Raw genomic sequence first — 14982 nt, forward strand, 5'->3', positions numbered from 1 at the left:
ACGCTTATACACTTGTTACTATCAAGTTAGTACCTTACCTCACATAACAGATTTGGATACTTGATCCTTAGCTGATTTTTGTCCAAAACAGATAGTACATTGATCATCTAGTCCCATATCCAGAAATAAATAAGCTTAAAAGACTGAGTGCTTAATTGCATTGGTGTATTGATATGTCTTAAACAAGCCATTAGAGTAAAGTATGTGATATAAGCATAAAGAAATGCCAAATTGAAAGAGGTGTTAGTCTCTAACAAAAATCTCGATAAGGATGGCAGAAATGTAATAGCCTATCATACTTAAGCCTTATATCTGTCTGATCACCAAAAATAAAATAAAACAAATAACAAGCGTTAGGGTTCTTGACACTGTGAGCCTTTATGCGGCTTAATCACCAGCGTATTTATTCATATGCATGAATATTTCAATCGCTTTTAGAGCAAACCCAAAGTCATTAAACTTGATCACTGCTGTACATTGTACAATTAAACTACTGACTTGATCAAAATCCGTTGTTAGTCATACATTTGTTCCTCCCTTGCGCGCGTCTCAATACCATTAAGACACGAACCCCAGGGGATACAATGTATGTAAGCCTATAGATGGACTCGTGCATACTCACTCTCAGTAAAAGAAACTTGATGCATTTCTCAGTAATATCTATAAACTCAAATTTTGATCGACAATATAATGGTTTAAGTCAAGTTGGGTTGATACGGTAAAAATCAAATTAAGCTTGAACCGAGATTAGAGGATGATAGTTTCTGATATTCTATGCTCCAATTGAACATTTAATCATATCACAAAAACACTTGAAAGTTTGTTATAGGATTTAAGTGGATAACAATATAAATGACCGACTTAACGCCAGTCATAATATCGCTGAAAAATAAAACTGTGATGGAAGGGCAATTTGGTCAACATAATTCTCTACTTCAACTCACCAAAAATACAAAAACATGTACTGCTTTTGATAAACATATAAAAACACAAAAATATTTTACTTTGTTCTTTATATTTGCTCTTCGGATGTTTAACTGTAAATAGTTTGAAACAAAAATGAAAAATTTCAAAAAAAAATTATTATTTTCTTTTACATATTATCTAATTCTGTTAAGTTATGTGTTTTAAGCGTAAAACACGTTAAGGTATTTCATTTTATCAGGTTGGGTAAAATTCATAATGTATAAGGTCATCAAGATACAAGAATTCTTTGGTTTATTTATGGATTTATTTTATTCAATTTATATTTATTTATTAATTATATAAAAGAAAATTGAAAAGTATCTCAAACTTGATTCGTTATTTATGAATAACGAATGGGGTTATCTATAACGAATTAAATCAATTCGTTACCAATCTAGTTCGTCTCCGCCACTCTGTAACGAATGACCCCAATTCGTCATTCATCAAATAACGAATTAAGCAAGAATTACATTTGATTCGTTATTGCTTCGTATAAGTTATCACGAATCTGCCACGTGTAACAAATTTATTGCCACGTGTAATGAATTTGTTGCCATATGTAACGAATATGATAACGAATCGACTAATTCGTTATTTCAAAATTAATGAATCAGATGATTCGTTGTCTTGGAAAATGTGTCCATTCGTTGCTTATAGGAAATTGTGAAGACCGATTCGTCTTCATTCACTATTCTACTATCTTCCTCACTAAGCAAACTCTCGCAAAAGTTTTCGAGATTTTTCGACCTTCATTATTGTTGTTTCTGATCATCATCTAAGCACCGTAAGGTATTGTGGATCAAAACGTAATGATTTTCTTCGTATTACATGGTCATTACAAGGGTCTCTTGATCGATTTTGTTATCAGTTTTGAACTTATTAACATAAACATCAATTATCCTATTTTATACTAAGATTCAATCAAAATAAAAAACACTAATCGATCGTCGATGTGTTTCCGAGATGAATAGGATCATTTGTAAGGTTTTAAATCGTGTATTATGGTGAAATTGAATCTGGGTAGCAGATTTGACCTTCAAATGTTCTTATCAATTTTGACTTAGACTCTGGAAAGTCAAAAGTGAACATTATTGGTGCTTATTCGTTATCCGATAACGAATTGATACTAATTCGTGGTCAATTCATGCTCAATTCGTTATGTCATCAATAACGAATTAACTTCTTCGAGAATTATATAACGAATTCCTTCACATTCGTTCTTTAATTAGTTATGTTTATCTAGTTAATTCGTTATGACTAGTTCGTGGTTATGTATAACTAACGAATTAAATAATTCGTTATAACGAAATACCTGATTCGTTATAACGAATCAGTTAGTTTAACGAATCATACTTTGATTTATTTTTGGAAAATTAATTATTGTTCATTTTTACTAAATCTCGGGTTTATATTTTTTCAGTAATGGCTAACGAACTTGTTCAGGATCCTACTGCTGCTGAGCAACAGCCGGTACAACAACAACAAGTACTGTATCTAACTTTGCTACCGTACGACAAGAAGAATAACATATGTGCTTTTGTCGGTATGAACTTTGCCGATGAGGATCTATTTGGAGATGTGTTGGCTTTCTTAAGATGATCTCGTATTCATTATGCTGTAACCGCGAGACCAACTGTTCATTTTAGCATTGTTCGTCCATTATGGAACTCGGCATGTTACATCGAGTCCGAGAACCACATTGTAGCTGAAGTTAAAGGGCAACCTATCACTATTACTCAAGGAGTGATCAGACGGGTGCTATAATTTGGGGATAACATGGATAACCCGAAAGAGTTTGATAAAGAGTTGATTCGGGGGTTATTTAATCGAGTGTTCTACGCTGGCGACCTTAACATGTCCACATACAACTATTTATCACATGTCCACAGTGACTCGCAGAGCCCGAGGAACCTTATTCAATTTTACTTATGTTTTATTCCCACATCTATTCAAAACACAATTCAATATATGTTTATACGTGATTATTGCATGCTCTATGATAATGTTCTATGTGCTTAATTGTTTACTTTATGTTTGGTGGCTGGTATCTCATTCTCATCTATCCTCATCTAGTATGATCATACAATTACCCAAGTACTTTGATTTCGTATCAATAAGAACGAGTCCACGTCTATTTAGTTGTTTAGATTTTCATAAGAATTGTAATACTAATCATTTACATATGAATTGTGATTTCTCTATATATATATAAAACTAAAACTTATGTATTCTCACCAACATCCGTGTTGTTAAACTCTATTTTCATATATGTTACAGGTACAAGTAGTTGATATTATTCAAGAATGAAGACAATAGTTTGACCTTAGGATATTATTCAACATACAAAAATATGATGTATTTGTTATATTTATTGAATTTGTGTACGTGTTTAATGTTAATAAAATTAAATATTTATTGTCGCTTTAATTAGTGTCTTTTGAGCTACTGTTCAATTAATACGTTGCGCCCCGGCATGTTCCGCCGCCTTTGATCGGGGTGTGACACATAATAAAAAATAAAGTTCAAGAACAAGAAATGTAAACTGTTGACACATCATTAACACCAAAATAACTTTCTAAAACATAATGTGACTTGAAGTAACCTAGTACAATTGATATGATTAAGTTACCATTGTTAGAAACCTGATCAATTTGGTCTGGTGTGGAGATATCATGATCATAATAGAGACACACACACTCAAATGTACGTATTCATAAACAAACAAGATGAAGTAGAAATTGAATACAACAGAATTTGTATATATCTTGCGTAAAAATAAACTAACTTTTTTTTTCTTTTTTATAATCTGACTAATAACAAGTTTTACAGGAACAGACATGTATCAGATGTTATTGCGTCGATCAATGGTATCAATTGTATAATGACCTTCAAAAGTCGTGAAGTTACACAAAAATATGTGTTGAAATAAATTAACAACCTATGTATATTTAATGTATACCATTTGTGTATTCTTTAGTAGGACTTGGGAGAGCATAACATTAACTCTTTTAAAATATACAGGAACATATATATATATGCAGAAATAAACAAATAGGAATAAAAGGAGGGGCTAGATTGAAAAAATAATGGGAATATTACAATTAAATGCAAAGATATCAAATCTTTCTAGCGTAACACTATATATTATAAAACTCTAGCATGTTATTCTAATTATCATTTTCATTGTCAGGCAATATTCAATAGACGGTCGCAGCCCTCAGAATACCTAGATCGATCAACTGCTTCATGTGTAATGAAAACAGGCTTCCCGATTATCTCACAAAATCCGCTAGTGGTATTTGATTTTAATTTCTTTTGGTCATTTTTTTTAATCTTGTTATTGTTCAGAGTAGTGATCAGAAACAGCTTGTTTTCATTTTTTACATGACCATGATCACATGCTAACTTATAATCGTTATCATCTTTCAGGGTTTTGAAGAACGATCGGTGACTGTTCATAGGATTTCAGAAGACATATCCTTCGGTAACTGTTAATAAATTCACCTCTTTTATTATCTTTATTATGAACTCCCTTATTGAACTTATATATTTTATTGTTCTTGAACATGATTATTGGCTAAACACTTTTAGTTACTTAGGCTTGGATGATGTTTTGTTGATTATTTTGGACTAGTCGGTTTTCAGGTTTTGTTTATGGGATTTTGATTAATTAAAAGTTTTGATTAGTTTTATTGGATGTGTCTCATGCGTATTTTCTTTTGATTTGTGTCTGAATGAATGTTTCACGTGTGCTTGATTGATTGTCTTTCGATTATAGGCTGCATGTTAGTGTTGTTGACTGTGTGTTTCCAACTTGTTTATGGTTTATTGAGCTCATTTACCATAGAAACTGATTTTTGGCATATTATTAGAAGTTTATATTCTTACCTACTTAAATATCCGACGGGTGATAAGTTGTCGGGTTTGTCTGTGTTGTTAGGGTTTTAGGTTAAATTATCTAGCAGGAGGTTTGCCTATTTTTTACCTTAATTGTCTACCTGTGTTCTTTAGACTGTTCAAAAACCACCCGTGTACTTAGATGCATTGAGATAGTGAAACCGACGGGTTAGCTGTTTTATAGGGTAATTAATCATAATTGGTGAACTGACAGGTGAACTAATAAGCCGGTGTTTTTACATGATCTCTAAGATTTCTTTTTAGGCGACACCTTGAGAGTGATTAAGAATCCATTAAGTTTTCTAGAGTTTCATATCTTTAGATTCCCGGTTCCCATAACATTTTTCCGTAACCGATAAAAGCCTGAGTCGTCACAATTCGGATTCCTTGCCTAGGTAACTTTTGCTCCCATATTTGAATTTGCTAAAGTCTTATTCGGTAATTTAATTTTCTAGTTTACTTTAATTTAATTAAGTAATTAGTTTAATTAATTATTAGCTTTTAAAATAAAAAAAATCCAAAAATAATATTTTCTTAATTATTACTTTAAATTAGCTGGTATTATTTAGTTTATATTTAATAATTAAAAAACACACAAAAATCATTTAAATCTATTTATTTAAGTTATTAGTCAGAGTCTAGTTTAGTTGTCGCTAGTGTCTTGTGGTTTCGATCTATCAATTGTAGTAAAGCCTAACGAAGTCCGAATGTCGAACCCACAAGACACTAGTTATTCATCACTTAGATCTATTGAAAATAAGGTTTTTTATTTAATTTTTGAAGATAAAGATGAAATTTTGAGCAAGATTAAAAATTTATAGCTTTTGGGTAATTAAGGATATAAAAATTATAAGATCGAGTTTAAAATTGGGAGGCGATTTTTGGGATTGATTTGTGTCTGCAAGATGTCAAAATATTTTTATCCCGTTTGGGTAACCAGAAACATGTGTATAGTTTTTAGTTAAAATCAATCATGATTCATATCCACAAATTCCCTCGTTTATAACACTCAGTGATACATACAAACACGATCAGATTCAACGGCGTGAATGTACAACAATTTGTTAAGTAACAGAATACAATTAAAGGATAGAGTTTATTCAAATATAGCTTGGTGATTAATACCGAGTACACAGGAATGCATAAATACATAAAGATTTTGTTAACAGGTGTGGTTGGTGCCATTAACCGTTTAATCACTGAATCTCTTAGTTAATTGTTATTCTACTTACTCCCCTAAACTTAAGTAAGTTTAGTAGGGGTTCTTTAGCAGCGATTTGTTAGCTTCGTCCTATTCTTTAGCGACTTGATTGAAACAAAATTATGTGTTTCAGGTGGCTGCTTCGTCGAAGCGAAGTGGTCGTCCTCCAAAAGTGAGGGCCTCTCCTACTTCGACGACTGTTGCACAAGTTGTAAGCGGACACAAACGTGGACGCCCACCGATGTTGGGGAAGTCATCGTGTGTGATCAATGTGAAATACAATTTCACATTGGCTGCCTGAGGGCGCGTGGCAAAGTCGATCTGAAGGTCGGATAGTTTTATAACATTCAGTAAATACTCATGTGACAATGAGTTAGTCTTGAGTTTTAATATTATATCTTTTGTGTTATAGGCATTGTCACTTGGCAGTTGGTTCTGCTCTTCCGAATGCGGGAAACTCAATCATGCTGTCAAGGTTTTGGTTGCTTCAAGACCACAAAAGATCCCGGATTCTCTGATGGGAAATTATGCAACAAATTGTGATACTGAGTGGTGTATTGTTCGTGGCAAGCATGCCAGCTCTAAAGAAAACAAACCGTTGCTTGATGAGGCTGCTAAAAGCTTTCAGGTGAGTGTTGCTTTTTTATCAAACTGTTATATTTCGTCCCTGTGACAAATATCTTATATTCACGCTGACAGTATGGTATTCATTAATTACAAGTTTAATCAACCAGTATCCATATAGTAATATTTAGAAGCTTTATATTTCTATATCCCGATTGGAATTTTCATTAACAGGGTTAAATTTTATGTACTTCTGTAACAGGATGCCGAGTGTGGGCGTTTAACCACTGGCATTTTACAAGACATGCTATTAAAGTATGTAAATGGAACTTGTTTTTGTGAGGTGAGTCCAATTAACTTATTTATTCAAAAAGGTTGTGTTGTCTGTTATGTGACTGTAAGTGAGCTTATCTATAACTTTTTTGTTTCTTTGTTTAGACGTGTGGTTACTCAAAGAAATCCTGTGGAGAGCTCTAGTTTTGTGACATCCGGAAATACAACGAATCTCAATGAAGTGGAAACAAAGGCCTCATAAATCTACTTTTAATGTCACTCTATGGATTTGCAGACACTCTTTAACTATTCATGTTTTGGGAAAATGTTGTGTTTAATCCCGATCAAGTTAAAGTCCAGTTGGTAAAGTTAGGTTTAAATTGTAATTATTATTAGTAGTAGTAGGGTTACTATGTAATTTGTACTGTATCGATGGGAGGCATAACTTTCCGGCAGGTATGTATTATACTGTTGTTGATCAGTTTGTAATACAATCTAGTTCAATAAGAAATCTATTGATTATATATGTTTAGTTTTTTTGGTTTTGCAATTTATCATGAGTTCCAGCCTTAATGAAGCCATCACTTTTTGGTTCAACCTGTGACCCAGTCTTGTTTTCTTATCTTTCTTTTGCGAACAGTCCCCGGTTTGCTCTGCTATCCTATGTGGTGAACCAAGTAAGTCAATACATACCTATAGGCTCCAACTATCACTCACTTTTAGCAAGTTAAACAAATTCTTCTCTATGTAAAAGGTACGTTAAAGTACGGACTCCACTTCACCAGACCACCTTCAATTTGACTCCCCATGTACTCTAATGTGGACTTGAATCGATTCCTTGAAACTCCTCGGTCAACTTATGGGTGATCTTTTTCCTGGTGGGAACCTTTCTTGGAGTGCTAAGAAGCAACCTACCGTGTCTCGGTTCAGTTGCGAGTCGAAATATCGTGCCATGGAAAATGTTGCAGCTGAAATCATTTGGATCGCTCACTTACTTCGGGAGCTTCATGCTCTTCCTCCTGAATGTCCAGCTTTACTTTGTGACAACCAGAGTGCCTATTTAACTCAAAACCCAGTCTCCCATAAATGGGCTAAGAACCTAGATTTGGATTGTCATTATATTCGTGAGGTCGTTGCCTCGGGACCGCTTCACACTGCCTACCGTGTCTCGGTTCAGTTGTGAGTCGGAATATCGTGCCATGGAAAATGTTGCAGATGAAATCATTTGGATCGCTCACTTACTTCGGGAGCTTCATGCTCTTCCTCCCGAATGCCCAGCTTTACTTTGTGACAACCAGAGTGCCTATTTAACTCAAAACCCAGTCTCCCATAAATGGGCTAAGAACCTAGACTTGGATTGTCATTATAATCGTGAGGTCTTTGCCTCGGGACCGCTTCACACTGCCTATGTTCCAACCAAGCTTCTTGTGGCGGACATATTTACAAAGAGTCTTTCGCGGCCGCAGTTCAAATATTTTCGGTCTCTATTACAACCTACAAATTGGTCCACAACCGTTTTACTAGAGGGTGGGGTGTTACTTATGATATATTTATTTCACCTCTTCATGTAACTTGTAATTAATATTCGTTTAATATATATTCCAATCCCCTCTTATTATTTTGGGGAATTGAGTTAAAACGCTCTAAGACTGAGTATCTCCATTGTGACTTCGTCGGGGTAAACGATGATGAGGAGATCCAGATCACCATCAAATACCAAGTGGTTCCGCACGTAACGAAGTTGAAGTAATGAGGATCATTTGTCTAGAGTGACAGGGAAATGGATAGTGACGTGGCCCACGTTTCCAGGTAGGATGGAGTAAATGGAGGGCAACTATAGGAGTTTTGTGCGACAGGAGATTCCCAGCCAGTCTGGAAGGTAAATTTTAGTTAGACATTAGATGTTATATGGAATTGAATGTTCGGCTATTAGAAACCACATGCGCGTAAGTTAGAGGTAGCAGAGATGAGAATGCTAAGGTGGACGTGTGGGCACACAAGATTTTTCACCTCTTCAATATCTGAACATGAGGCTAGAGGAGTGCGAGCAGCTTTAGAAAGGAAAGGTTTAAGGATTAGTCGCTCTAGGACCGAAATTGTGACTTTGGCGGGGTAAATGATGATGAGGAGATCCAGATCACCATCGAATACCAAGTGGTCCCGCAAGTAACGAAGTTCAAGTACCTAGGATCGTTGTCCATAATGATGGGAAATAGATAGTGACGTAACCCTCCGTGTCCAAGTAGATTGGAGTAAATGGAGGGCAGCTACAAGAGTTTTGTGCGACATGAGATTCCCAACCAGTCTAAAAGGTAAATTTTATTAGACCCTAAAAGGTAAATTTTATTAGACCTGTGATATTATATGGAACTGACTGTTATTAAGAAGTCATATGCGCGTAAGCTAGACATTAGGGGTGGCTAACGTATCTATTAAGATAAAAGAAGAGAGGTTGAAATGGTTTGGACATATGAAGAAAAGAGAGACGACGGCCCCTGTTCAATCCATAAAAACTATTATTATTGAGGGAAGAGGGATAGAGGACGTCCCAAATTGACTTGGCCGAGAGGATTAAGCATGATTTGATAGATTTGTACCTCTCCGTGGACATGGTTGAAGATAAGAATTATTGGAGACGTAAGATTAAGGTAATCAAATTTAAGAGAAATGTATAGTTTTGATTAGAGTTCTATCATAAGGGGATTTTTTTGTACCTTGTTTCGAGTGATAAATGATACATTACTAATTAGTATTTTATAACATTTATTTAGTATTCATTACTAATATCACTATTTTTATTTATCTATTTTTTTACAACTACTTTAATCATTTTTAATATTACATATTTATTTATTTATTTATTATAGCTGCATGTTTTCTTCTTTATAGTCTAAAGGTTTAGTGTTGAACTTGATCTATTTGTATTGATATCCACCTTCAGGTGGAGGCCTCAACGACGGTGGCAGATTTCCCAACATACCCCCTGCAAACCCGACATCATATCAAACAATCTTATAGATCATTACAATGTTAAAGACACATAGTCAGCCTTAATTAACAGAGATCCATTTTAAAACTTGAGTATACCCAAATTGACCCGTTGTTTAATTAAGTAAACCAAAATGAACCCATATGCAAAATACTTTTGCCCAAAAGAACAAAATCGTATCAATCTTATAGACCGTGTACATGGTTAAAAACATAGCGAGACTCATGTCCCATTATTATAATTATGAAAATAAGGTAGATCTTGTAAGTTGTAAAGTAGTTTGTAAATAACCCAAACCAATAATTAGAAAACTTGCCTGGCATTGAGGATCCCACAATGGGCTGACTCATCAGGAAACTCGGCAGTTGAGCTTCAATGTTGCTTGCAGCTAAACAAGACATCAGATTTAATTACTTTAAAGATAGAACATATTAAAGAGCATGAACTATACCTGTATTCCTGTTTTGTGGGTTTTGATTGGGGTGAATATACTTACAGGAATCACCGTATGGACATGAACCCTGCAAAACAGCAAGTTGAAACTGATCAGTAAGTCACTCGGGTTGAATATGCAGCATATGCCCTGGATCCGTCACGATTCTTACTCTGATTCCAATTTGGAAGAAATCCGATGAATTCAACTCCGAATCCTACTGTGAATCCTACCATGAATCCGACGAACACTATTTGACGGTGGAGCTTCATAATATAGAAATCCGACGAATTCGATTTGCCTCGATGCGAAAATGTTGATGAGTGTTCGTCATAATGATCTGAATGAATCTCCACCGTCAAATAGTGTTCGTCGTCGTTCTCCGCCATAACCGTTCACCGTAAAACACAGTAACTATTCTATTTTAGTTCAATTTTTTGTAGTGTTATCGGTTAGGTTTTCGATATTTTTTGTGTTCGCGAATTGAGATAGTGTTGGTATCCAATTATGCAAAATTGATTAGGTTTTCGATATTGTCTGTTGTATTTGATGTATTGAGGTCGGTAATTTGACGAATAGTTGTTGATTTAAGATCCATTAGGTTAGTTGCTGATTCAATATGTATGTAATTACTTTGTATATGCCTAGAAATCGAGATGTTAGTTTGTGTTTGTTATGATTGATGCTTAAGATCTATTGATTTGTTGTTTTGTTTTGGTTTCGCTTCTGTGTGTAAATGATCGATCGAATTAGGGTTTGGTAGGCTAGTATACCTTAGCATCTGATTGATTATTGCTTATTTAGAGTTATGAAGGTAGAAGATGTCATTTGGATTGATTTGATTATCTGATGTTAATATTAGTAATGCATAATTTTGAAATTGAGTTGTTGTGAGGATCTAAAAAACTCTTTTATTTGCAAGTTAGGGCTTCAATCGATGAATTAGCAGAACTTCAATTATTAATATAATATGAAATCAATAACATTATTAGCAATTTAGCATCAATCTTATATGTTCTCATCATTTGCAACTATACTAAAATGTAATTCCTAAACTAGTTTAATCTTATTTGACTTACGACAGTAGCTTTTTAGGCTCGAGCTCAGCTAATCTAGCTCAAGCTCGGCTCGGCATTGGTTGATTTGATTACATCCGACAACTTGCTTGGTTTTACTCAAATAAGATGGTTTTTTGTTGCAAAACAGCAAAAGGTAGCTACAAATGATGATGTTTGGGATGCTTACACAATGGTATTGCTTTATTTATTACAAATTTATAATAGTTATTATTCATTTGTAGTTATATATTTGTTTACTGTTAAATTTAATTATCGATTACATACATATTTTTTTGAGACATGTACATTTTATGTCATCTCCAAGAAGTTTTTTTTACATTTAACACGTGTATATAATTTTAATTTCTGTTACATACACACATATTTAATGTCATCTTCAAGAAGTTTTTACATTTTACTTTTTACACATTACAGACCAAAGCTTACTACCCATTTTGTTGGAGTACATTCAAGATTATATATGGCTGGAGATGAATTAGCAAAACATCTTTTGTAGGTCTAATGTGCAGCCTCGCCTTTGTCAGTTTAGGTACCCTTTTAGATATTTTTGTAGGTATCATGATGTTGTTTAATTTGATTTTAAATACAATATTGACTAATCATTAAAATTGCAGAAAGAAGCTTACTTGGTTATCTGTCAATGCAAATGGTACCCTTATCTCCAAAGATGCTATTGACTAAGCTCTAGTAAAAAAGAGCACTTGGTAAGTACTTATTATTTTTGGTGACATAACTATAATAACATTTATATTACTGGATATTGGTGGAAGTTATGTGTGGACAACAGAGCCACATACAATAGCTTGGTTAGTAAAGAGGATTTTGTGTTATGATGATCATTTGGTTTCTTTACAGGGCTTTAAGTTGGTGTGATTGGCTCGTACGGTACCGTGCTTGCACAATTGAAGTATAAATATGGAAATCGGAGTTACAACTATTTTGACAATGTTGAAGATGTGATCGTCAACGGTGATCGGCAGGTTAGTGGCTTTTCAACCCATTATGCTTTTAGTTGCTACTTTTTCTCCAGGTTACCTCATTATGGAATTTGTTGGAAGCGTAAATACGGCAAATGGTTTTTGTACTTTTACCGAATCAAGTTATAAAGGAGAAATTAGGAGATGCATCTTGGCTCGTCAGATAGTGAAGCCTTTTGGAAAGGTATAGAGTTATCTTTCATGCTGTCTACAAAACTTATATAATTCTGAATGGACAATAGATTGTCTGTCACAACTAAGCATTATATTATGAAAAATAGATTTGTAAATAAACTTGGTTATTCCACATTTTGGGTTAAAAAAATTTTACCAATGATATAGACTAATGAAATTTTGAAATTATCAAAATGTATAGTGTTTTGTTTTTATTCAAATTTCGACTACCATGATGGGTATAAACTAAAGTTATCAAATTATATTTTTATTTATCACCCGCATTATGTTTTATCAAACTTATTTGGAAACTTACATGTCTTCAACTTAAGAACATAGAGACTACAACTGAATTTAGCAAAAGAAAGAGCTGCTCAACTTGAGTCTGAAACCATAACATTATAGAGGTATGCTAATCATGTACTAATTCATAACTATTAATCTTCCTTTGTTTATTTTCATGTTTTTTAATGAATTGTTCGGTGGGAAGTTCGTTTATGTTTGTTTGTTTAATAAGCAAATGAACATGAACAAACTTTTTTTGTTCATTCAATTTAGTGAACAAACATGGACACACGTTTTGTTCATGGACATTCGTTTATGTTTGTTCATTTACGCTCATTTATGTTTGTTCGTTACACAAGTTAGTTTCCATATTGTTTACATAGTGAAAAAGTATTTATTGTTCTCTCAGGTACCTCGCATAAAGATTAAAGATGGTGAAAAAGGTTAATGAGCGTGATGTAGTTTTCAGTTTTTATTCACATATTTGTTACTTTATTTTTAAACGTTTGATATTTTGTCTTGATTTGATAGTTATTAGATATTTGGTATGTGTTTGTAATGTGATATAACTTTTTAATTGTGGTAAAGATATAACATCTCTATTCAAAATGCTTTTAGTGGTAGTAGAAAAAAAGCGTCATTAAGCCCAAATGTTTGTAGTGGTAGACAAAAAAAAAGAGCCACCAAAGTCTGTAGCACAAAAAAATGTCACTAAAAGTCCAACATGTTTTTAATGGCATACGAAAAAAGTGTCACTAAAGCCTAACCGTTTGTAGTGGCAGATAAGAAAGTGCCACCGAAAATCCAAAATGTTTTTTTGGCATACGAAAAAAAATGCTACTAAAAGTCCAAAATATTTTTACTGTCATACGAAAAAAAGTGTCACTAAAAGTCCAAAATTTTTAGTGACAGAAGAAAAAAATGCCGCTAAAAGGCTTAGTGGTAGCGCTTCTAGTGGCACTTTTTTTGTGTGCCACTCATTCATAAAGGTTCTTTAGTGGCACTTCTTTGATTTCTTGTGACACTTTTTGTGTGCCATTAAATGACTTTTTATTTGTAGCGTATTATTGATATGTTATCATATGCCTTTTTAGATCCTAATTTCTCTCCCTCCCTACCGTCCGGATATTTCTTATGTTGTGAACCAAGTAAGTCAATACATACCTATAGGCTCCAACTATCACTCACTTTTAGCAAGTTAAATAAATTCTTCTCTATGTAAAAGGTACGTTAACGTACGGACTCCACTTCACCAGACCACCTTCAATTTGACTCCCCATGTACTCTAATGTGGACTTGACTCGATTCCTTGAAACTCCTCGGTCAACTTATGGGTACTCTTTTTCCTGGTGGGAACCTTTCTTGGAGTGCTAAGAAACAACCTACCGTGTCTCGGTTCAGTTGCGAGTCGGAATATCGTGCCATGGAAAATGTTGCAGCTGAAATCATTTGGATCGCTCACTTACTTCGGGAGCTTCATGCTCTTCCTCCCGAATGCCCAGCTTTACTTTGTGACAACCAGAGTGCCTATTTAACTCAAAACCTAGTCTCCCATAAGTGGGCTAAGAACCTAGACTTGGATTGTCATTATATTCGTGAGGTCGTTGCCTCGGGACCGCTTCACACTACCTATGTTCCAACCAAGCTTCTTGTGGCAGACATATTTACAAAGAGACTTTCACTGCCGCAGTTCGAATATTTTCGGTCTCGATTACAAACTACAAATTGGTCCACATCCGTTTTACTAGAGGGTGGGGTGTTATGATGTATTTATTTCACCTCTTCATAAAACTTGTAATTAATATTCGTTTAATATATATTCCAATCCCCTCTTATTATTTTGGGGAATTGAGAAACGCTCTAAGACTGAGTATCTCTATGGTGACTTCGTCGGGGTAAACGATGATGAGGAGATCCAGATCACCATCAAATACCAAGTGGTTCCGCATGTAACGAAGTTGAAGTAACGAGGATCGTTTGTCCAGAGTGACAGGGAAATTGATAGTGACGTGGCCCACGTTTCCTGGTAGGATGGAGTAAATGGAGGGAAACTATAGGAGTTTTGTGCGACAGGAGCAACCAGTCTAGAAGGTAAATTTTAGTTAGACATTAGATGTTATATGGAATTGAATGTTGGGCTATTA

The 14982-nt window shown here is 34.3% G+C and overlaps 1 long non-coding RNA gene across 1 annotated transcript; it reads left to right on the forward strand.

The window, feature by feature from the left end:
- Window positions 1–10468: 10468 nt before the first annotated feature.
- LOC143558475 (uncharacterized) lies at window positions 10469–11951 on the forward strand. The gene is made up of 2 exons (XR_013139747.1): window positions 10469–10733; window positions 11817–11951. It is a non-coding gene; the product is annotated as an uncharacterized LOC143558475 (long non-coding RNA).
- Window positions 11952–14982: the final 3031 nt, after the last annotated feature.

This window comes from Bidens hawaiensis, unplaced genomic scaffold, assembly GCF_021521415.1.
Source record: "Bidens hawaiensis isolate Kalapana, Puna unplaced genomic scaffold, B.hawaiensis_p1.1 tig00019491_1, whole genome shotgun sequence".
NCBI classification, from domain to species: Eukaryota; Viridiplantae; Streptophyta; class Magnoliopsida; order Asterales; family Asteraceae; genus Bidens; species Bidens hawaiensis.